We start from the raw sequence: 23,950 nt of genomic DNA on the forward strand, positions 1-23,950 counted from the left end.
TCGGAAACCGAAGCAATGCAAAGGGCTTTCCATCGGCGACTTCTACATTTATCACGGGTGACTAACTCACTCCGTGGGTTCTTACCCTTACCTTGATTGTTTATCTTCAAAACGAAGATAAAGGGCAGTTCTCCTGGTCAGACATAGCCATTGGTCAGTAACACTAAGCCAATTAGAAACCTGACTTGTTCCTAAATTCTCACTAAGTCCCAGTGCTAATGAAACTGCTCCTGCTCAGCAAGAACATTTATACTAATATATATTAAAAGCCAAATGACTATTTGTTCAGTAGTCAAAAATTTAGCGAAAATTTCACAAAATGTCTTGAAATCAATAGGCAACTTTTTTACGCGCAACTTTATTTTTCTTTTTTCATTAAAGTCAATGGACTTTTTTTTGTGGTGACTTTTTTGACTCAGCGACATTTTTCTTGGTGACTTTTTTGCCCAAAAAAATGTTTCCAAGAAAAATGTGGAAAAAATACGCCCATTGACTAATGGGCGTATTTTTTCCACATTTTTCTTGGCAACATTTAGGTCTTCGCAACTTTTTTTTATCTTGGTGGCTTTTTTTTGGTGGTGAATTTTGGCGGCAGTTTTGGGAAAGAATTTGCTGATGGCAAAATGCCGCAGATCCATGCCTGATGAAAAAATTGCCCATGACTTCGTGCGACTTCTGAAACCGAAGCAATGCAAAGGGCTTTCCACCGGTGACTTCTACATTTATCACGGGTGACTAACTCGCTCCGTGGGTTCTTACCCTTACCTTGATTGTTTATCTTCAAAACGAAGATAAAGGGCAGTTCTCCTGGTCAGACATAGCCATTGGTCAGTAACACTAAGCCAATTAGAAACCTGACTTGTTCTTAAATTCTCACAAAGTCCCAGTGCTAATGAAACTGCTCCTGCTCAGCAAGAACATTTATACTAATGTATATTAAAAGCCAAATGACTATTTGTTCAGTAGTCAAAAATTTAGCGAAAATTTCACAAAATGTATTAAAAACAATAGGCGACTTTTTTACGCACAACTTTTTTTTCCTTTTTTCATTAAAGTCAATGGACTTTTTTTTGTGGTGACTTTTTTGACTCAGCGACATTTTTCTTGGTGACTTTTTTGCCCAAAAAAATGTTTCCAAGAAAAATGTGGAAAAAATACGCCCATTGACTAATGGGCGTATTTTTTCCACATTTTTCTTGGCAACATTTAGGTCTTCGCAACTTTTTTTTATCTTGGTGGCTTTTTTTTGGTGGTGAATTTTGGCGGCAGTTTTGGGAAAGAATTTGCTGATGGCAAAATGCCGCAGATCCATGCCTGATGAAAAAATTTATCAACTCGCTCTGTGGGTTCTTACCCTTACCTTGATTGTTTATCTTCAAATGAAGATAAAGGGCAGTTCCTGGCCAGACATAGCCATTGGTCAGTAACACTAAGCCAATTAGTAACCTGACTTGCTCTTAAATTCTCACAAAGTCCCAGTGCTAATGAAACTGCTCCTTCTCAGCAAGATTCAGAACTGGCAACTGGTCAGGACTGAAGAAGGCAGCAGTCAACAGGCCAAGATCAAGACAGGCACCAATTGTACATTAATTGGGCTGTTATGGGGTTTAGAACTACTAGAGCGACTTCATCAACAGGAGCTAAAATGGACCAGGGGGAAGTAAGACATTAAGATTTCTGATGACCCCCAACAACTTGTACTAATGGTGGTGGCTCGAGATGGACCATGGGCTGAAGTTATGATATCTGGGCGGCACGTGTTAATTCTATCTCTAATACATTCAACATATCCCTGAACGTATTCGATTGTAAGCTGTGCATAGGGGAGATTCATTCTTCCATTAACCTATTAGCGAGAAATAAAGTTTCAGAAAAAATATCACTGTGCAGCGTTTCATGGAATAATTGTTCTCAGAAATTAAATTAAAATAAAATGCTCTTTCTCTCGAACGTCTTCTCGGTTTTCAGTTCATATGAGAAGCCAATTGGGAAGAAAACTACCAGAGAGTTTTCCCCGTGAGGAAAGTAAATCTAGGTGTAAATGTCACCAATTTCAGCATCAAATATGTAAAATCACAGAAACGCATTCACACTTGTCTACCCAAAAATGACTGCTTGGCTCATGTTTCAATCAACTCTCATGAGCGTTTTCAGTTCTCTGTCTTTAACTTCTTTTGTGCCAAAGTTTTTCTATCTATCTATCTTTCTATCTATCTATCTATCTATCTATCTACAGTATCTATCCATTATCTATCTATCTATCTATCCATCTACCTTCTCTCCCTACTAATTGTTGCAGAGGCCAAAGGTCTTTCACTGTCAACCCAATAGGACTGTTCTGCCCCCAATAAGGGGTAATTATATCTTAGTTGGGATCAAGTACAGGTACTGTTTTATTATTACAGAGAAAAGGGAATCATTTAACCATGAAATAAACCCAATAGGGCTGTTCTGCCCCCAATAAGGGGTAATTATATCTTAGTTGGGATCAAGTACAGGTACTGTTTTATTATTACAGAGAAAAGGGAATCATTTAACCATGAAATAAACCCAATAGGGCTGTTCTGCCCCAATAAGGGGTAATTATATCTTAGTTGGGATCAAGTACAGGTACTGTTTTATTATTACAGAGAAAAGGGAATCATTTAACCATTAAATAAACCCAATAGGGCTGTTCTGCCCCAATAAGGGGTAATTATATCTTAGTTGGGATCAAGTACAGGTACTGTTTTATTATTACAGAGAAAAGGGAATCATTTAACCATTAAATAAACCCAATAGGGCTGTTCTGCCCCCAATAAGGGGTAATTATATCTTAGTTGGGAACAAGTACAGGTACTGTTTTATTATTACAGAGAAAAGGGAATCATTTAACCATGAAATAAACCCAATAGGGCTGTTCTGCCCCAATAAGGGGTAATTATATCTTAGTTGGGATCAAGTACAGGTACTGTTTTATTATTACAGAGAAAAGGGAATCATTTAACCATGAAATAAACCCAATAGGGCTGTTCTGCCCCCAATAAGGGGTAATTATATCTTAGTTGGGATCAAGTACAGGTACTGTTTTATTATTACAGAGAAAAGGGAATCAAAGGGAATAATAATTCCTACATTTGTGCTTGGCTATTTCCAAATGAGGCCTATGGATGGAGTGTAGAGAGTTTTATCTACTGACATAGTTGTACAGTTGGGTTGAAAAAAGACATCTGTACATTATGACACAATATTTTTGAGGTCTGTGGGGTGAGCCAAATACAAGTGGCATTTTGGGGTTGTCATTCATCTGCTGGCCATCATTTTCATTGGGGCTCCAGTCTACTTGTTGGCAGTGTCCTCCACCCAGGAGTCAGGTGACTAGTCACAAAGGCCCAGGCCTAGGGCAGCACAAATTTAGGGGTGGTGTGCCGCCCAGTCGCACCTCAACTTTGCTCCCATATGACCAGTGGGTTATTAACTGGGGCTCCCTCTGGTGGCAGAGGGCCCTACTAACTTAGTAACCCATTCAGGGTCGGACTGGGCTCTAGTGGGCCCTGGAGGCCCAGAACCGACCCTTGTAGCGCTCCCCCTGCCCAAACACTCCTCCCCTGACGCGTTAAATTTACGCGCTCGGGTTAGGTCGTCGGGGCCCTGTGAGGGGGTTAGGGGGGCCCCTGCGGGGGGGGGTAAGGGTGCGTGGCTGGCAGGGGCACCTGCAGGGCCACTGGGGTGGGAGCCCCGGTGGGCCCTTCACCCCGCCCCAGTCCGACCCTGAACCCATTCCATCATTATAAGCTGAGATTTTTGGTTTGGAATCAGTCATTTCTCATCTCTTCAATGGTATCTCATGGAAACAGATGCCGTGGCTCATACGTGTGTTGTTTTGCTGCTGAGAAATCCATTCTGCTTATTATTGATTGTTGCATTTTATAAATCTATGTAAATAATAAACCAACCAGGTTCAGTCGGCATTGGGGTGTAATAAAAAATGAATTGTATATTTTATTATACTGCAAACTGTCGGCGTGAGGTTCAAGGTGCATTAAAATAATTCTTGGGGATATCTGCCAATCTTCGCTATTCGTGCTCTCATTGTTCCACATATAGGATCTCAGATTATCTCTCTAATTAAACCTTCTGCTTATCGAATTGCTATGGGAATAATTACAGCCTGAGACATCACTTAGCGGATAACGCCGGCTATATATAGTTTTCTATGCACATTTTATACACAGAGGCTAAGCATCCTTTGGGCAATGCCACGTGGGAAGTTTTAATCACACAATTTCCTTGGGTGATACTGTAGCCATGAAAATACCTGAAAGATCTTTCCCGGTATAACTAATGTGAATCACAGGGTTGAGGGAAAATGGCAGCAATTAGCGCACAAAAACATGGACGTTGGTTTCTTTGGGAAAATATATTTTTAAGACCTCAAATTGCTTTTCAGTGTAAATATAGTTACATAATTACATTGAATTGAAATAAGACCACGAAAATCCACCTACGCTGCTTCAAATGGAAGCTCCGTTCCTCTAATCTAAAAGGGGGGGCTCTGGTGCGTTGGTCATTTTTATGGGAAAAAAGACCCCCCCATCTGCCTATAATCCCCTCTAATGTACTTGTACAGAGTAATCATGTCCCCTCGCAAGCGCCTCTTTTCCAGAGAAAACAACCCCAACCTCGACAGTCTCACCTCATAGTTTAACCCTTCCATCCCCTTTACCAGTTTAGTTGCAGTCTCTGCACTCTCTCCAGCTCATTAATATCCTTCTTAAGGACTGGAGCCCAAAACTGCCCCCCATACTCACTGTAACTGCCCCCCATACTCACTGTTACTGCCCCCCATACTCACTGTTACTGCCCCCCATACTCACTGTTACTGCCCCCCATACTCACTGTTACTGCCCCCCATACTCACTGTTACTGCCACCCATACTCACTGTTACTGCCCCCCATACTCACTGTTACTGCCCCTCATACTCACTGTTACTGCCCCCCACACTCACTGTTACTGCCCCCCACACTCACTGTTACTGCCCCTCATACTCACTGTTACTGCCCCCCATACTCACTGTTACTGCCCCTCATACTCACTGTTACTGCCCCCCATACTCACTGTTACTGCCCCCCATACTCACTGTTACTGCCCCCCACACTCACTGTTACTGCCCCTCATACTCACTGTTACTGCCCCCATACTCACTGTTACTGCCCCCCATACTCACTGTTACTGCCCCCCATACTCACTGTTACTGCCCCCCACACTCACTGTTACTGCCCCTCACACTCACTGTTACTGCCCCCCATACTCACTGTTACTGCCCCTCATACTCACTGTTACTGCCCCCATACTCAAGGTGAGGCCAGGTCATTAATAAACAAGTTAAAAAGCAAAGGCCCAAGGACTGACCCCTGCGGTACCCACTAACCACACTGGCCCAATTAGAAAATGTTCCATATTTATCTGCAAAAGCAAGACATAATCCATTTTCTAAAGCACATGACTCTTATGATATATCATTTATTGATAGCAGTGGCCATGTCCTTGGGGTTCTGAAAAGCTTTTTGCACTCTCACCGCCCCTCACCGCCCAAGTCACAGGTGATCAAAATCACTGAATTACACTAATGTACAGTATCAACCCGCCAGTTGGTTTCATTTGCCTCTATGCTACACGTCATACAGGTTTCCTTCCAAAATATTATCCTTCTTTCCATCTCCCATAAAGATTGTGAGTAGTGATGAGCAAATTTTTGTCAACAGGCATGGATTCTCAGTGAATTTCCGCATTTTGCCATTTGGTGAATTGTTTCACGAAACTCCTGTGGCAATTCATGGTTGCATAAAAAAAAGGCACAGATGCGTCAAAATAGACGCGGTAGCATGAAAAAATGCCACGGCCTGGTAAGAGCTAGGGACTAGTCATGGTGCTCAAGCAGAACTCAATGCTCAGGGCAGAAAGTTATATGGGAGTTGGGTTTATATGGAGCATAGCTGGCTCTGATTGGCTGACCCATTAGGCCGCTAAGATGAGAAAGAAACGCCAAGGGAAAGGTAATGTTGGAAGCTGCTCTCCTGGCCTAGTGGTTAAGGAAAACAGCCAGAAAATTGGAGGCTCAAACCCTAGCCTTACATTCATAGAGTGGGCATATTGCTTCTAAACTGAAGGAAAATGAGTTTCAAATGTACGTTGCTTTTTACAGGCAATATATAAACAGCTACATTTGAGCTGCATCATTGGGTTGGTCCATATGCACAAGCTGATGTGGTCAAGGCCAGACAACCCAATCAATATCTGACCAATCCCTGGCTGGATAATGGGAAGGCAATAGTTTCATACATGGGTCAACCAGCTCTTGACTTGGTCAAAAGTAGCCCAGTAGGCAGGTCATTTTTATTTTATTTTTGTATATTATGTTATTTATATAGCCACACACATTTGCCCAGAGGTTTACAGGGATACATTCCGCCCCAAAATTTGTGCCGCCCTAGGCCCGGCCCGTTGTGGCCTCGCCACTAATACGGCCTGTGAACCTTTATTTTCTGCCGACACTGCTGGGTTAAATAAATTCACCCACCAGAATTCAGCTTGGAATCCTGTGTACCTGTCTCTTATCTGTGTGAAAGGAGCTAAAGAGCTGAATCCCCACACCATGTTACTGTAATTTGTCATTTTTATGAGAAACTGACCCAATCACACCTTTATTAGTCTATTAAATAATTCAATAATTGTTTTTCATGTCTGTATGTTCTATCTATCTTTCTATCCTTCCTGCAGCACCGGGTCAATACTACCTGCCCGGTTTTCCCAATTTGGAAAACTGGGCAGGATTCTCTAAGATTGACGTAGCGATTAGCCAATCGCCGAAAGCCGCATCATAGCCCCGCCCCTGTAATGGTGTGGCCTGCCCCTGTTATGTCAAGTCCCACCTCCCTACTTCAAAGCTACAGCATGTCAGTGTCATTTTTTCCCTCTTTATTTCTTTTTATAACCTATACATAGAGATGACATGGAACTATTCCAGCAAAAGCATTGCCTCCTACTAAGCACAATTCAGTAGGAACAGCCCCCTAAGATTGCCCATAGCCTGTACAGAGAGATACCATAAAACTATGGCAGCATAGGGATTCCCCTGTACTAAGCACAATTCAGCAGGAACAGCCCCCTAAGTTTGCTCATAGCCTGTACAGAGAGATACCATAAAACTATGGCACATAGGGATTCCCCTGTACTAAGCACAATTCAGCAGGAACAGCCCCCTAAGTTTGCTCATAGCCTGTACAGAGAGATACCATAAAACTATGGCACATAGGGATTCCCCTGTACTAAGCACAATTCAGCAGGAACAGCCCCCTAAGTTTGCTCATAGCCTGTACAGAGAGATACCATAAAACTATGGCAGCATAAGGACTCCCCTGTACTAAGCACAATTCAGCAGGAACAACCCCCTAAGTTTGCTCATAGCCTGTACAGAGAGGTACCATAAAACTATGGCACATAGGGATTTCCCTCTAATAAGCACAATTCAGCAGGAACAGCCTCCTAAGTTTGCTCATAGTCTGTACAGAGAGATACCATAAAACTATGGCAGCATAGGGATTACCCTGTACTAAGCACAATTCAGCAGGAACAGCCCCCTAAGTTTGCTCATAGCCTGTACAGAGAGATACCATAAAACTATGGCAGCATAGGGATTCCCCTGTACTAAGCACAATTCAGCAGGAACAGCCCCCTAAGTTTGCTCATAGCCTGTACAGAGAGATACCATAAAACTATGGCACATAGCGATTCCCCTGTACTAAGCACAATTCAGCAGGAACAGCCCCCTAAGTTTGCTCATAGCCTGTACAGAGAGATACCATAAAACTATGGCACATAGCGATTCCCCTGTACTAAGCACAATTCAGCAGGAACAGCCCCCTAAGTTTGCTCATAGCCTGTACAAAGAGATACCATAAAACTATGGTACATAGGGATTCCCCTGTACTAAGCACAATTCAGCAGGAACAGCCTCCTAAGTTTGCTCATAGCCAGTACAGAGAGATACCATAAAACTATGGCAGCATAGGGATTCCCCTGTACTAAGCACAATTCAGCAGGAACAGCCCCCTAAGTTTGCTCATAGCCTGTACAGAGAGATACCATAAAACTATGGCGCATAGGGATTCCCCTGTACTAAGCACAATTCAGCAGGAACAGCCCCCTAAGTTTGCTCATAGCCTGTACAGAGAGATACCATAAAACTATGGCAGCATAGGGATTCCCCTGTACTAAGCACAATTCAGCAGGAACCGCCCACTAGTGCTCACCTGACCGTGTGTGCTGCTGGGTGCTGATCGCAGGTTGTGTGGTGCTCGTTGAGCTCAATCATGAGCAATTGCAGCCCTGGAGGGTGTGGTGCGCCCAAGGATGCTGATCCAGGAAAGCCCCAGGCCTCATCTGAGTCACCTAGGCCTCGGGGTGCTTCTGCAGAAGGAGGAGTTTCTGAGGGGCCCCAAGCGGAGTCCCCAGTGCAAGTTGCGGGGTTTAACCCTGATATGCTGCCGCATGAACCGGGATTCCAGGAAAATCTGGCCAAGGGAATTCAGAAGTTTAAGGAGAAAAGGGCTGAGCTTGCGGCTCTGAAATCTCTAATAAAGACCAAGAGGTACGAGTGCGCTAAGGCCTACAGCCTGGCCCGGCCCCGCAAGAAGGTAGAGATTGCTGCCCTGTGCGACAAACAGCGCACTCTGGAGCGGGAGCTGGACTTCCTTGGCAAGGGAATCGGTGCGGTAAAGGAATCGTTTGATAATGCCGAGCGGTTCCGGGAGATGGAGCAGAGGCGCCAGGAGGAAAAATACAGGGCATCCCTGAGAAGCAGAGCCATTACTGAGGTGTCCAGCGATGAGGAGCCTGAAAGCTCTGGGGCCCTCCAGCCAAACCGGCCAGCTCCAAAGAGCCAAGGAACACCCACTGGCACTCCTACTGGTACCCCCACTGGTACCCCCTCAGGTACACCGGGCCTCCTAAGGGAGATCAGGCAGGTGGAGTCTCCTTGCTCCCTGAGGCCGCAAAAAATGGTCTTTTCTTTGGAAGAAATTGATGATATTGACCCCAAGGAAAAGGTGAAAGCGAAGGAAAAGAAACAGCAGCTGGAAGTAAGTAGCTTTGTCTACACAGAATCTGATTTCCCTGTCCTGCCCTTACCCCAAAATCAGCCTATGTCTATGGGTGTCTCCCAGGCTGCCCCTCAGTCAGCTGAGGATGTTGGGGTGCAGTCAGCCCCTGCTGCGTTGGCCAGTTGGGCACAAAAAGCAAATGCCAATGTGGCTGCAGCAGGGAACAGTGAGAATCTGCCATCTGGGAGGAATGCAGGGCAGCCGGCGCAGAAAATGGCTGAAAGGGAGTCAGTTTGCCACACTGCTGCAAACATCGGTGCAGAACAACAAGCGGGCCCTGAGGGTGACATCTCACAGCAGCCAGAGGCCATTACATCCACTACTGTGTCTCTCCCAGAGCAGGGAAAAGCCAGTTGTGATGGGAACAACTCGGAGCGGAACCATGAAGGCAAAGCTGCAGTCGCTGAGCAGCAGGAGGAACAGCGAAAGGGAAACAAGAAGAAGGAGACCAAGCCTGCTCCTAAATCTGGCAGGAAGAAGGCGGCTGCAAAAGACTCTGCAGCGGACTCTTGTAGTTCAGCAATTCCAACTGCTGCCATTTCCAATGGTGCAAGTGTGTGTGGGCGTGACTGCAGTGAGGGGATCGGTGAGCGACTGCCTGAGGCTGGTGAGTGCACTGGGAATGTGAATTCTGTGGGTGTAAATGTGTGTGGGGGGAAAGTGTTGGGGGGCTCGGGTCCAACTGTGCAAGGGTCAAATGCTGTTGTGCAAGAGGTGAATGTGGGTGCAGGTACGAGTGCTGTGGGTGCAGGTACGAGACCTGTGGGTGCAGGTACGAGTGCTGTGGGTGCAGGTACAAGTGCTGTGGGTGCAGGTACAAGAGCTGTGGGTGCAGGGGTGAATGACCCAACTGGTGCAGTTAATGCCACAGCGGCGGGTGTGAGTGCAGTGAATGAGGTGGCGGGAGTGAGTGGCCAAAGCTTTGCTAATATTGTCCGTGGCAAGGCTAAAGGGCCTGGCAGTGTGAATGTGGCGAAGGTGGCAGTGAGTGGGGCGCGTGTGAGTGACAAACCTGCAGTGGGGAATTACCCCCGACGTGGGAGGATCTACCCCGCAGACTCGGGGAGGCGCAGGAATGTGGTGCGGTTGCAGTGGGAGGGGGAGGGTCCCTTGCCTGAAGGAAATATTGTTGTTGATAAGATCTGTGATATGGGCTTCACTGCAAATGATATTTATTGTTTTGTGCATAACAAAGTGTTCAAAGATTATACCATCAGCTTCATGAGGCCCCAGGAGTTGGACGAGTTCTGGGAAAAGTTTAGGGATGCCACAGGGATGTGGGAGGGGTTTCGGGCAGTGCCCGTGTCTAGGCCTGGGGTCTGCAAGGTCACCATTCTCATAGAGAACGAGTCCATCCCCCCCGCAGACCTTAAGATCTGGCTGAGGAGGTATGGGGATGTGATAGGGGAGCTGGAGAGGGACTTTGGGTACAGGGGGATATGGACGGGGGGCTGGCAGGCTAAGGTGCGCCTACGCACAGTAGGCAATGTCACCCAGCACATCCCCAGCTCCGCATACATTGGCCGGGATTTAGTCTGCTGCTTTTATCCCGGGCAGCCCAGGGAATGTTGGAAGTGCGGCTCCACCAGGCATTTCAGTATTAGTTGCGATGTACTGAAATGCGCCATGTGCCTTGGGGTAGGTCATGTGGCAAAGCACTGTCCCAAAAGTATCCGGTGCAACTTGTGCGGAGAGCTCGGCCATGCGTACGGTTCCTGTCCTATGTCGTGGCAAAGCATTGATGAGGAATACCGCAAGGAAATGGGGGTGCTGGAGTCTGAGGCCACACAGGGTCAGGTGGTTGGGGAAACTCAGCCTGTGCCTGATCCTGACCCCCCGTTCATCCCCCATAATTCATCTCAGCCTTCCCAGGGCCCCCAGCCTCCCCAGGGCCCCCAGCCTTCCCGGGCCCCGCAGTCTTCCCAGGCCCCACAGTCTTCCCGGGCCCTGCAGTCTTCCCAGGCCCCGCAGTCTTCCCAGGCCCCGCAGTCTTCCCGGGCCCTGCAGTCTTCCCGGGCCCTGCAGTCTTCCCAGGCCCCGCTGTCCTCCACATCCATTAGGGCAACACGGGGAAGGGGGAGAGGACAACCTAGTGGACGGTCACTAATGTCCCAAAGGGTAGTTCAGGAGACCCCCCCTTCTGAGCGGCCTAGTGTGGCTAACAACAAATTGGGGGATTGGGTTAAAGTAGGCGAACCCCAGAAAGCCACCTTGGCCAAGCAAAAGGCTACCAACTCGAGTGGGGGGAATCACAGAAAGAAAGAGGAAAGGGCAGAGGGTGCCCATGCAAAGGAGGGGGCTGATCCCTTTCCTTTATCCGTAAATAGATTTGCTCCTTTATCTTGGGGGAGAGGGCAGAGTTGGAGGAGGAGGAGCTAAACAGGGAGCTGGCACGGTCTGATAACGCCAACTCTTCCTCTTCGGAATTTGAGGACATAAGTCCGGCTGAAGCTGAAAAGCTTCCATCTGGTCTCTCTGCAAAGAGGGAATGCTCTGATGATGATAGGAAGGTAAAAAGGAGGGTGGAAACCTCCTCATCTTAATCACCCTGTAAATGGCTGTTCCCCCTCCGATACGCGTCGTGACCATTAATGTCGCGAGCGTTAAGTCTGTAGGTGCAAGAGACACGGCCTTTTTTTTTCTCTCCCGAGTTGAGGCAGACATTTTATTTTTGCAAGAGACCAGATTATGCAATCTTCAGGTGCTCCATAGGGCCAAGAAGGAATGGGTGCACGGTCCTTCCTACTGGTCTCTTGCGGCCGAGATGTACAGCGGAGTGGCGGTCCTTTTTAAGACCAGTAAGGTAACAGTCAAACGGGTGATTGAGGTAGAGATGGGCAGATGTATGGTCTTAGACGTCCTGCTGAATGGGCAGAATCTTCGCCTTATTAATGTGTACGGTCCTCAGACCCTAAAGGCGAGGAGGGACCTGTTTAGCAGGATTAAGCCCTTTCTTTTTACAGCCCGGCCGATAATTTTTGGCGGTGACTTTAACACCGTGACTAGGCCTATGGATAGGGGAGGTGCCGCAGGTCGGCTGGGCTACGATAGCATTTACCTGAATAGCATAGTTAGTCAGGCCGGCCTAGAGGATGTGCACATTCGCCACTTCCCTGACCGCACGGGTTTCACTTTTTATAGAGGAACATGTAGAAGTAGGATAGACAGGTTTTTTGTTAAACAGGACTTCATAGTGTCTCCTCCTGAGGTGACAGCCGTGGAGTTCTCCGATCACTGTATGGTGAGTGTGTCCTTGAATGTTTCAGAGTCCCCTCAGAGGGGAAGGGGTCTTTGGCGCCTGAATTCGGCCCTCCTGGGGGAGGAGTGTGTAAATCAGTCCTTCAGGGAGTTCTTTCAGGCTCAGGAATCCTTATTAGATCTGTGCAACACTAAGGCGGAGTGGTGGGAGATGGTCAAAAAGAGGGCAGCAGGACTCTTTCGAGGCCTAGCAAACAAGATACAAATTGATAAAGATCGTGCCTACCAATCTCTCAGGAGAAAGTTAGACAGACTGGTGTCTGATGGGGCCCAAGGTGGGGAAGTTGCCAGGGTCCGTGCCCTCATGAAGGAGTATCAGTATGACAGGTACTCTTCCCTGGTTTTGGAGAGGGACTACGGGAAGCACCACTCGCCCGACCCTTACCAAAACTGCCGGGAAGTGTTTTCCCGCAAGTCCATACACGGCTTGCAAAACGAGGCTGGGGTGCTAGAGACTTCGGTCCCTGGTATTCTCAGAGTTGTTAAGAACTACTATGCTGAACTCCTGAAGGGGCAGGGGCTCTCCCGGGCCAGTATGTCTTCCTTTCTGGAAGAGACCCCTATTCTGCAAGATGAGAATATTTCTTTTGATGAATTGGAGTGTGAGATTGGAGTTGAGGAGGTCAGGAAGGCAATTGAAGGCTTAGGCCTCAAAAAGTCTCCAGGGCCTGACGGTTTAACAGCCGAATTTTATAAACAGTTTGTTGATGTCCTGGCCCCTCGTCTCACAGAGGTATTCAATAGCACCCTGGAAGAGGGCCTACTCCCTCCCTCTATGAGACACTCAGCTCTTATTCTCCTCTCCAAGGGTTTGGACCAGTCTAAGGTTGAGAACTGGCGCCCCATCGCTCTTCTCAATACAGACCGAAAGATTCTGGCAATGGTCATGTTCAACCGCCTTTTTCCTTTTGCAGAAAGGCTTCTTTCCCCCTCTCAGCACTGCACAGTGAAGGGCCGCAGCACCTTTTCCGCTGTCCTTGGCATCCGGGAGGTCCTAGAGCGGTGCAGGATCTGCGAGTGGGGTAAGTATCTGCTGACTTTGGATCAGTCAAAGGCTTTCGATAGGGTAAACCACGAGTATCTCTGGTTGCTCCTTGACAGGTACGGTCTTCCGGGTAAATTTGTTAATTGGCTAAAGATTTTGTATAAAGGGGCCGAGAGTTTCCCACTTGTGAATGGTTGGTCCGGGGAGAGCTTTGGGGTTTCTTCTGGGGTCCGACAGGGCTGTCCTTTGAGCCCTTTGCTTTATGTATTTGCCATTGATCCCCTCATAAGGCGGATAGAGTGCGATGCATTAGCAGGGGTTCCTCTGTCTCCCGGGAGGGCCCTGAAGGTCTCCGCTTATGCAGACGATGTCACAGTAGTCGTGTCTAGTGGGGAGGAGGCAGAGACTGTGGCACGGGTGCTAAGGGACTACTCAAGGGCCTCTGGGTCCTTGGTTAATCAGAATAAGTGTGAAACTTTCTGGATGGGGAAGGGAGATCCTGCCTTCGATCTTCCGGATGTCTTCCCAGTGGCCCAGCCCAAAATTAAAATTCTTGGTATCGAATTTGGCCAGGGCGATTATGCCAAGCAAATTTGGGAGGGCAAGTTGGAAACCGCATCTGTTCTGGTGAACCGGTGGAAAGGGTTGAAATTTACCCTCAGAGAAAGGGTGGATCTATTCAAAACCTACCTGATTCCAATCTTTTTGTATCTCAGCCATGTGTGCCTTTTGCCAGAAGCTTTCTACGTTAAGATCAAAGGTCTCTTCTTCCAACTGTTATGGGGGAATAAGACAAACCTCATCAAAAGGAATATTACCTACCTACAAAGGAAGGAGGGGGGTCTCGGTATGGTGAACCCCGTTGTGTTCTTCGTGAACACCTTTATTAAATACAACTATAACAACCTCCTCTTGGAGAAGCCTCCTTTGTGGGTGGAGATCTTCAGAGTTTGGGCCCTTCCTTTTCTTGAGTGTTGGATGAGAGGCGGCTTGGTAAAGAGCGTGCGTGCTCCTCATGCCCCTCTCCCGCCTTATGTTGCCGTGAGTCTGAAGGTGATGAGGCGGTGGTGTGTGTCTGTTGGGGAGATCAGGGCTTCTCCAAGAAGGGACATCGATAGGAGAGTCTTGGGTTCCTACTTTCATGCATCACTGGCCCTGAAAGACTGTCCAGACGAGGTGTTAAGATCAGGGCTCTCTTTAGTCAATTCCCCAAGGGTTCCCCCGAAGCTCAGGGATGTCGTCTGGCGCTCCTTCCACGGGAAGCTCTATGTTAATGGGAATCTGAAGTACAGACGCACTGATGACCGTGATTGCCCACGAGAGGAATGCTCTGGGGAAGTGGAAACGATGGACCACTTCTTGCTTCAGTGCCCCTTTAACATAGATGTTTACAAACAAGTCTCTGCTGCCTTGGGCATTCCTTGCCTCTCTGGTTGTAATTACCAGGAGTGGGCCTATGGGGCATTCAAGCGACACAGGGGATATGATTTGGGCACTCTTTTCTTAGTCAGCTCTGTTGTCCGCTTTTACACCTGGAACGCACGGTGCAAGGTTTCTCTCAGGCGGGAAGTCCTCCCCTGTCCAGTGGTGGTGGATATGGTACTGGGTGAGCTCGGGAAGATACGCTCTTTGGAGAGACAAAGGATGGATGAAGCAAGGTGGAAGGGTCTGTGGAGGGGCATTCAGTTTGACCCACCGTGAGTCTCTTGCTAATTCTGATGTCTCTTTGGTGATGGGCTAATACTTTTCACCCCCCTTAGATTTTTGCCTTCGTCGTATTTTTCTGATGGGGCTTCATACAGTTTTAGGTGAGTAGCCCAATCTTTTGTCTTCCTGGAGTCAGAGCCATGTTTTGTGTATATAGTTGTTTATAGTAGAGTGGCACCCAGCCAGGCTGAGCCGCTCATTGGGGTAAAAATCGTAAGCTGAAAATGGAGCAGGTTTGTGAATATCTCAGGTGCAACTTTGTACATCAAAATTTGTGCAGTTGCCCACAGAGGAAGCAGAATTATATGAATAAGTTGGTTTTGTTTATCCTTTGTATGTAAATATTTTTTTGCTTTGCTTATTTGTTTGTTATTTATTTAGATTTATTGTATTAGGACGCAAGAATTCAATAAACAAAAATTTCCCCTGTACTAAGCACAATTCAGCAGGAACAGCCCCCTAATTTTGCCCATAGCCTGTACAGAGAGATACCATAAAACTATGGCAGCATAGGGATTCCTCTGTACTAAGCACAATTCAGCAGGAACAGCCCCCTAAGTTTGCTCATATCCTGTACAGAGAGATCCCATAAAACTATGGCACATAGGGATTCCCTGTACTAAGCACAATTCAGCAGGAACAGCCCCCTAAGTTTGCTCATAGCCTGTACAGAGAGATACCATCAAACTATGGCAGCATAGGGATTCCCCTGTACTAAGCACAATTCAGCAGGAACAGTCCCCTAAGTTTGCTCATATCCTGTACAGAGAGATCCCATAAAACTATGGCACATAGGGATTCCCTGTACTAAGCACAATTCAGCAGGAACAGCCCCCTAAGTTTGCTCATAGCCTGTACAGAGAGATACCATCAAACTATGGCAGCATAGGGATTCCCCTGTACTAAGCACAATTCAGCAGGAACAGTCCCCTAAGTTTGCTCATAGCCTGTACAGAGAGATACCATCAAACTATGGCACATAGGGATTCCCCTGTACTAAGCACAATTCAGCAGGAACAGCCCCCTAAGTTTGCTCATAGCCTGTACAGAGAGATACCATAAAACTATGGCACATAGGGATTCCCCAGTACTAAGCACAATTCAGCAGGAACAGCCCCTAAGTTTGCTCATAGCCTGTACAGAGAGATACTATAAAACTATGGCACATAGGGATTCCCCTGTACTAAGCACAATTCAGCAGGAACAGCCCCTAAGTTTGCTCATAGCCTGTACAGAGAGATACCATAAAACTATGGCACATAGGGATTCCCCTGTACTAAGCACAATTCAGCAGGAACAGCCCCCTAAGTTTGCTCATAGCCTGTACAGAGAGATACCATAAAACTATGGCACATAGGGATTCCCCTGTACTAAGCACAATTCAGCAGGAACAGCCCCCTAAGTTTGCCCATAGCCTGTACAGAGGGATACCATAAAACTATGGCACATAGGGATTCCCCTGTACTAAGCACAATTCAGCAGGAACAGCCCCCTAAGTCTGCTCATAGCCTGTACAGAGAGATACCATAAAACTATGGAACATAGGGATTCCCCTGTACTAAGCACAATTCAGCAGGAACAGCCCCCTAAGTCTGCTCATAGCCTGTACAGAGAGATACCATAAAACTATGGAACATAGGGATTCCCCTGTACTAAGCACAATTCAGAAGGAACAGCCCCCTAAGTTTGCTCATAGCCTGTACAGAGAGATACCATAAAACTATGGCACATAGGGATTCCCCTGTACTAAGCACAATTCAGCAGGAACAGCCCCCTAAGTCTGCTCATAGCCTGTACAGAGAGATACCATAAAACTATGGAACATAGGGATTCCCCTGTACTAAGCACAATTCAGCAGGAACAGCCCCCTAAGTCTGCTCATAGCCTGTACAGAGAGATACCATAAAACTATGGAACATAGGGATTCCCCTGTACTAAGCACAATTCAGAAGGAACAGCCCCCTAAGTTTGCTCATAGCCTGTACAGAGAGATACCATAAAACTATGGCACATAGGGATTCCCCTGTACTAAGCACAATTCAGCAGGAACAGCCCCCTAAGTCTGCTCATAGCCTGTACAGAGAGATACCATAAAACTATGGCACATAGGGATTCCCCTGTACTAAGCACAATTCAGCAGGAACAGCCCCCTAAGTTTGCCCATAGCCTGTACAGAGAGATACCATAAAACAATGGCACATAGGGATTCCCCTGTACTAAGCACAATTCAGCAGGAACAGCCCCCTAAGTTTGCTCATAGCCTGTACAGAGAGATACCATAAAACTATAGCACATAGGGATTCCCCTGTACTAAGCACAATTCAGCAGGAACAGCCCCCTAAGTTTGCTCATAGCCTGTACAGAGAGATATCATAAAACTATGGCACATAGGGATTCCCCTGTACTAAGCACAATTCAGCAGGAACAGCCCCCTAAGTTTGCTCATAGCCTGTACAGAGAGATACCATAAAACTACGGCAGCATAGGGATTCCCCTGTACTAAGCACAATTCAGCAGGAACAGCCCATTCATTTTGCTGATACCAAGCACACATCAGAAGGACTATGTGAGCTAATAGTGCCCTTTCTAAATGGTTTCAAAGTTTGCTGCGCGCGTCACATAAACTCTAACTTGTCCCTTTACTGATAAAGAGATATTTTTACACTATGAAATTTCACAAAATAAACAATAAAGTCATGTTTTCCCGTACCCTTTGCCAATTAAACACAATAAGATGGACAGATAACGCCGCGCATCGGTTTTAATCCCGTGAATGAAATAACGAGAAAGCCTCGGGTTTTCCTTTCTCCTGCCGATTCTGTTGACAAAAGTGCAATCAGCCTCCGCCGCCGTCCCGTCTACTCTCATTTGAGATCTTCAAATCTAATTTACATTTTGTCGAAAATATTTTTTTGAAAGACAGTTTGTCCACAGCCCAGTGACTCCTCTCGTCCGTGCGCTTTAATTTCAAGCTTTCAAGTCTTTCTGAAGCCCTTTCAGAAGTAAATTTTCAGAGAAAATTGAGCTCTGTCATGGATGGATTAGTACAATAATAGTTGGTCACATATCTTGCATGAAACCTTTCAGAGGCAAAGCAAATGAGAAGGAAATGAAATTCATTTCATACCTCTTCAAGCACGTTAAAAGACTTTCTCTCAAAGTAATCTGTGAAGTGCCACTAGTTTATCCTGGGTGTGCATAACTACCATTCCATTATACCTTGTCTGTGTCACATTCCCATATACTGGGTGACTGGACTGATTGCACCTAAAAACTATGTCGTGAAAATTTGTGAGGTCCATATGAATCCAAACAGCGCCCATTAGTCACTTCCCGTCTGATTTAAGGGATAGGGGCGATAAACTGGTTGGAACGGCACGCGCACAGAAAGAGTCTCGCCATCGGAAGGTCAAAATATGACTAAAGGTGAAGACACACCATGAATTTTTTAAAAAACTCATCGCTTTGGTTTTCTGGACCCCTTTATAAATACTAGAGACTCCCACCATAACTTTTTGGAGCCAGATGGTAGACGGGGCTCATTAACTTATGAAGAAAGAGGAGCCAATGATAAGTTTGACAAGGTGTGTGTTGAGGGGCTGGTGTGTGTGGGGTTGAGGCTGGTGTGTGTGGGGTGGAGGCTGGTGTGTGTGTGGGGGGGAGGCTGGTGTCCCCCCGACTAGAGACTCCCCCCATAACTTTCTTGGGCCAGATGGTAGACGGGGCTCATTAACTTATAAAGTAAGAGGAGCCAATGATAAGTTTGACAAGGTGTGTGTTGGGGGGGCTGGTGTGTGTGGGGTGGAGGCTGGTGTGTGTGGGGGGGAGGCTGGTGTATCCAACGACTACAGACTCCCCCCATAACTTTCTGGAGCAAAATGGTAGACGGGGCTCATTAACTTATAAAGTAAGAGGAGCCGATGATAAGTTTGGAAAGGTGTGTGTTGGGGGGGCTGGTGTGTGTGGGGGGAGGCTGGTGTGTCCCCCGACTAGAGACTCCCCCCCATAACTTTCTTGGGCCAGATGGTAGACGGGGCTCATTAACTTATAAAGTAAGAGTAGCCAATGATGAGTTTGACAAGGTGTGTGTTGGGGGGGCTGGTGTGCGTGTGTTGGGGGGAGGCTGGTGTGTCCCCCGACTAGAGACTCCCCCCATAACTTTCTTGGGCCAGATGGTAGATGAGGCTCATTAACTTATAAAGTAAGAGGGGCCAATAATAAGTTTGACAAGGTGTGTGTTGGGGGGGCTGGTGTGTGAGTGTTGGGGGGGGCTAGTGTGTCCCCCAACTAGAGACTCCCCCATAACTTTATTGGGCCAGATGGTAGACGGGGCTTATTAACTTATAAAGTAAGTGGAGCCAATGATAAGTTTGACAAGGTGTGTGTTGGAGGGGGGGGCGTGTGTGTGTGGGGGGGAGGCTGGTGTATCCCCCGACTAGAGACTCCCCCCATAACTTTCTTGGGCCAGATGGTAGACGGGGCTCATTAACTTATAAAGTAAGAGGAGCCAATGATAAGTTTGACAAGGTGTGTGTTGGGGGGCTGGTGTGTGTGGGGGGGGGAGGCTGGTGTATCCCCCGACTAGAGACTCCCCCCATAACTTTCTTGGGCCAGATGGTAGACGGGGCTTATTAACTTATAAAGTAAGTGGAGCCAATGATAAGTTTGACAAGGTGTGTGTTGGGGGGCTGGTGTGTGTGGGGGGGGAGGCTGGTGTATCCCCCGACTAGAGACTCCCTGCATAACTTTCTTGGGCCAGATGGTAGATGGGGCTCATTAACTTATAAAGTAAGAGGAGCCAATGATAAGTTTGACAAGGTGTGTGTTGGAGGGGGGGGGCGTGTATGTGTGGGGGGGAGGCTGGTGTATCCCCCGACTAGAGACTCCCCCCATAACTTTCTTGGGCCAGATGGTAGACGGGGCTCATTAACTTATAAAGTAAGAGGAGCCAATGATAAGTTTGACAAGGTGTGTGTTGGGGGGGCTGGTGAGTGTTGGGGGGACTGGTGAGTGTTGGGGGCTGTTGTGTCCCCCAACTAGAGACTCCCCCTATAACTTTATTGGGCCAGATGGTAGACAGGGCTCATTAACTTATAAAGTAAGAGGAGCCAATGATAAGTTTGACAAGGTGTGTGTTGGGGGGGGGGCTGGTGTGTGTTAGTAAATCAGCAAACGCAATTACGCCATTAGAATTTCCATATAATTCGTTTTGGGCCGCAGAAAGAGGCCTATATTATTTTTTAAAAATGAGAAAAAGGGCAGGGGATTTTTATATTGTTATGACCTGTAAATATAACTTACGCCGTTAGATAGCGGAGCTCGCAAAATGAAAGATTTTCTCCCTGCGTGATTTTACAACGCGAGAGCCAATGATGTAGAGGTTTTGATCAAAACATTTTTTAATCTTGGCTGAATTGCTGACTGTTCCTCGAGTCAAACTCTGATTCTTTATTGTGTAATTATATCTGAAAGGCTTGGCTTTGTGCGCCGGGTAAGGAGCACCCTGCACTCATACAATGATTAGCTCAAATGGGACATTTATCATTGTTACACACAAAATATATTTCAAATTAGCCGCAGTGTTAGCGACTCTCACACTTCATTATAATTGTTGTAATATTTCAAGAAAAGAATGTTCAAAAAGCGGCTTGATGCATTGTTGGAATTGTCTGGATCCCTGTAAGGATGATGTAAGGCAACGAGAAGCTGTCGTTCTATTGGCGAACATTATTCGTTTAATGAAAAGCGGAACTAGAACAGTGTAAGATGGTTTTTTTGCTAATGATTATACAGGTATGGGACCCGTTATCCAGAATGCTTGGGACCAAGAGTATTTCCGTAATTTGGATCTCCATACCTTAAGTGTACTAAAAAATCAATAAACATTAATTAACCCAATAGGGCTGTTCTGCCCCCAATAAGGGGTAATTATATCTTAGTTGGGATCAAGTACAGGAACTGTTTTATTATTACAGAGAAAAGGGAATCATTTAACCATTAAATAAACCCAATAGGGCTGTTCTGCCCCCAATAAGGGGTAATTATATCTTAGTTGGGATCAAGTACAGGTACTGTTTTATTATTACAGAGAAAAGGGAATCATTTAACCATTAAATAAACCCAATAGGGCTGTTCTGCCCCAATAAGGGGTAATTATATCTTAGTTGGGATCAAGTACAGGTACTGTTTTATTATTACAGAGAAAAGGGAATCATTTAACCATTAAATAAACCCAACAGGCCTGTTCTGCCCCAATAAGGGGTAATTATATCTTAGTTGGGATCAAGTACAGATACTGTTTTATTATTACAGAGAAAAGGGAATCATTTAACCATTAAATAAACCCAACAGGCCTGTTCTGCCCCAATAAGGGGTAATTATATCTTAGTTGGGATCAAGTACAGATACTGTTTTATTATTACAGAGAAAAGGGAATCATTTAACCATTAAATAAACCCAATAGGGCTGTTCTGCCCCCAATAAGGGGTAATTATATCTTAGTTGGGATCAAGTACAGGTACTGTTTTATTATTACAGAGAAAAGGGAATCTTTAACCATGAAATAAACCCAATAGGGCTGTTCTGCCCCCAATAAGGGGTAATTATATCTTAGTTGGGATCAAGTACAGGTACTGTTTTATTATTACAGAGAAAAGGGAATCATTTAACCATTAAATAAACCCAATAGGGCTGTTCTGCCCCAATAAGGGGTAATTATATCTTAGTTGGGATCAAGTACAGGTACTGTTTTATTATTACAGAGAAAAGGGAATCATTTAACCATGAAATAAACCCAATAGGGCTGTTCTGCCCCCGATAAGGGGTAATTATATCTTAGTTGGGATCAAGTACAGGTACTGTTTTATTATTACAGAGAAAAGGGAATCATTTAACCATTAAATAAACCCAATAGGGCTGTTCTGCCCCAATAAGGGGTAATTATATCTTAGTTGGGATCAAGTACAGGTATTGTTTTATTATTACAGAGAAAAGGGAATCATTTCTAAAAATAAGAATTATTTGCTTATAATGGAGTCTATGGGAGATGGCCTTTCCGTAATTCGGAACTTTCTGGATAATGGGTTTCCGGATAAGGGATCCCATACCTGTACTATATACTATATATACTGTAGAGTTTGTTGAGTCAAACATTTCATCCTGTGCTTTAAAATGAGCCATAATCTGCCCGGATACTGCCCGGATACCGCGCCTCCCACACAGAATATAAATAAACCTCGCTACATCTGTATAACATTAATTGCATTTTATAATCGTAATTGCCCATTACATCTGCTCTGTCTCTATTTACCTTTATTAATAGGGATAACATTGATTTTGTAACTGTGGGCTATTGTGTATAGGTAACAAAGCCTAATGTTGCCATCTGGCCGCACGAGTATAAAACTATTAGGCCGTCACAATGACCTTTTCGGAGTTCGCTCTCCACTCGCCGCTATTAAACAGACATTCATTTCTCCGGCAGAGTCTGAAAGTCCGGGTTAATTGCTATAGATCACTTTGTAACCGACCGCCAGGTAATCACAGATCTTGGACTCGTTCTAACTACGGAGGTGAAGGGTTAATGATGTTTTAAAAGTGAAACTTGGCAGGGAAATTACAGCCATCTATTTTCAATGTACTTTTTCGAAAATGAGTCATGTGTCATAAATATATAAAACGGTTGGGTATTTTCGTCGGGGAAAAAAGTCGCCTGCCTTTAATCTCTCACTTTGCTTTTAATGCTCGAGAGAATTAACGTGAATGTAATACCAACGAGGGACAATTAGCCGCGTTGGCTGCCAAGAGCCTCGGCAAGAAACACCCTTCATAACTCCAACACAATGGTGCCTTCCCTGTGATCAATTAGGCGACGCTATTAAAAGATGAGATGAAACCGAGATAGATAATTTAACCTTGGTAACATCCCCAGACACGGGGAGAAAAGGGAATTGATGACTTGTCTACATGGAATAATCTAATGTGTCTCGTGTAAATAGGCTTCCAATGGATAAACCTTCCCCAGTAATGATGATAACTAGAATTTTGAAAATCTGCCCCAATAAGGGGTAATTATATCTTAGTTGGGATCAAGTACAGGTACTGTTTTATTATTACAGAGAAAAGGGAATCGTTTAACCATGAAATAAACCCAATAGGACTGTTCTGCCCCAATAAGGGGTAATTATATCTTAGTTGGGATCAAGTACAGGTACTGTTTTATTATTACAGAGAAAAGGGAATCATTTAACCATGAAATAAACCCAATAGGGCTGTTCTGCCCCAATAAGGGGTAATTATATCTTAGTTGGGATCAAGTACAGGTACTGTTTTATTATTACAGAGAAAAGGGAATCATTTAACCATGAAATAAACCCAATAGGGCTGTTCTGCCCCCAATAAGGGGTAATTATATCTTAGTTGGGATCAAGTACAGGTACTGTTTTATTATTACAGAGAAAAGGGAATCATTTAACCATTAAATAAACCCAATAGGGCTGTTCTGCCCCAATAAGGGGTAATTATATCTTAGTTGGGATCAAGTACAGGTACTGTTTTATTATTACAGAGAAAAGGGAATCATTTAACCATTAAATAAACCCAATAGGGCTGTTCTGCCCCAATAAGGGGTAATTATATCTTAGTTGGGATCAAGTACAGGTACTGTTTTATTATTACAGAGAAAAGGGAATCATTTAACCATGAAATAAACCCAATAGGGCTGTTCTGCCCCAATAAGGGGTAATTATATCTTCGTTGGGATCAAGTACAGGTACTGTTTTATTATTACAGAGAAAAGGGAATCATTTAACCATTAAATAAACCCAATAGGGCTGTTCTGCCCCCAATAAGGGGTAATTA

The sequence above is a fragment of the Xenopus tropicalis genome, chromosome 1 (genome assembly GCF_000004195.4).
Source record: "Xenopus tropicalis strain Nigerian chromosome 1, UCB_Xtro_10.0, whole genome shotgun sequence".
In the NCBI taxonomy this organism is placed as follows: Eukaryota; Metazoa; Chordata; class Amphibia; order Anura; family Pipidae; genus Xenopus; species Xenopus tropicalis.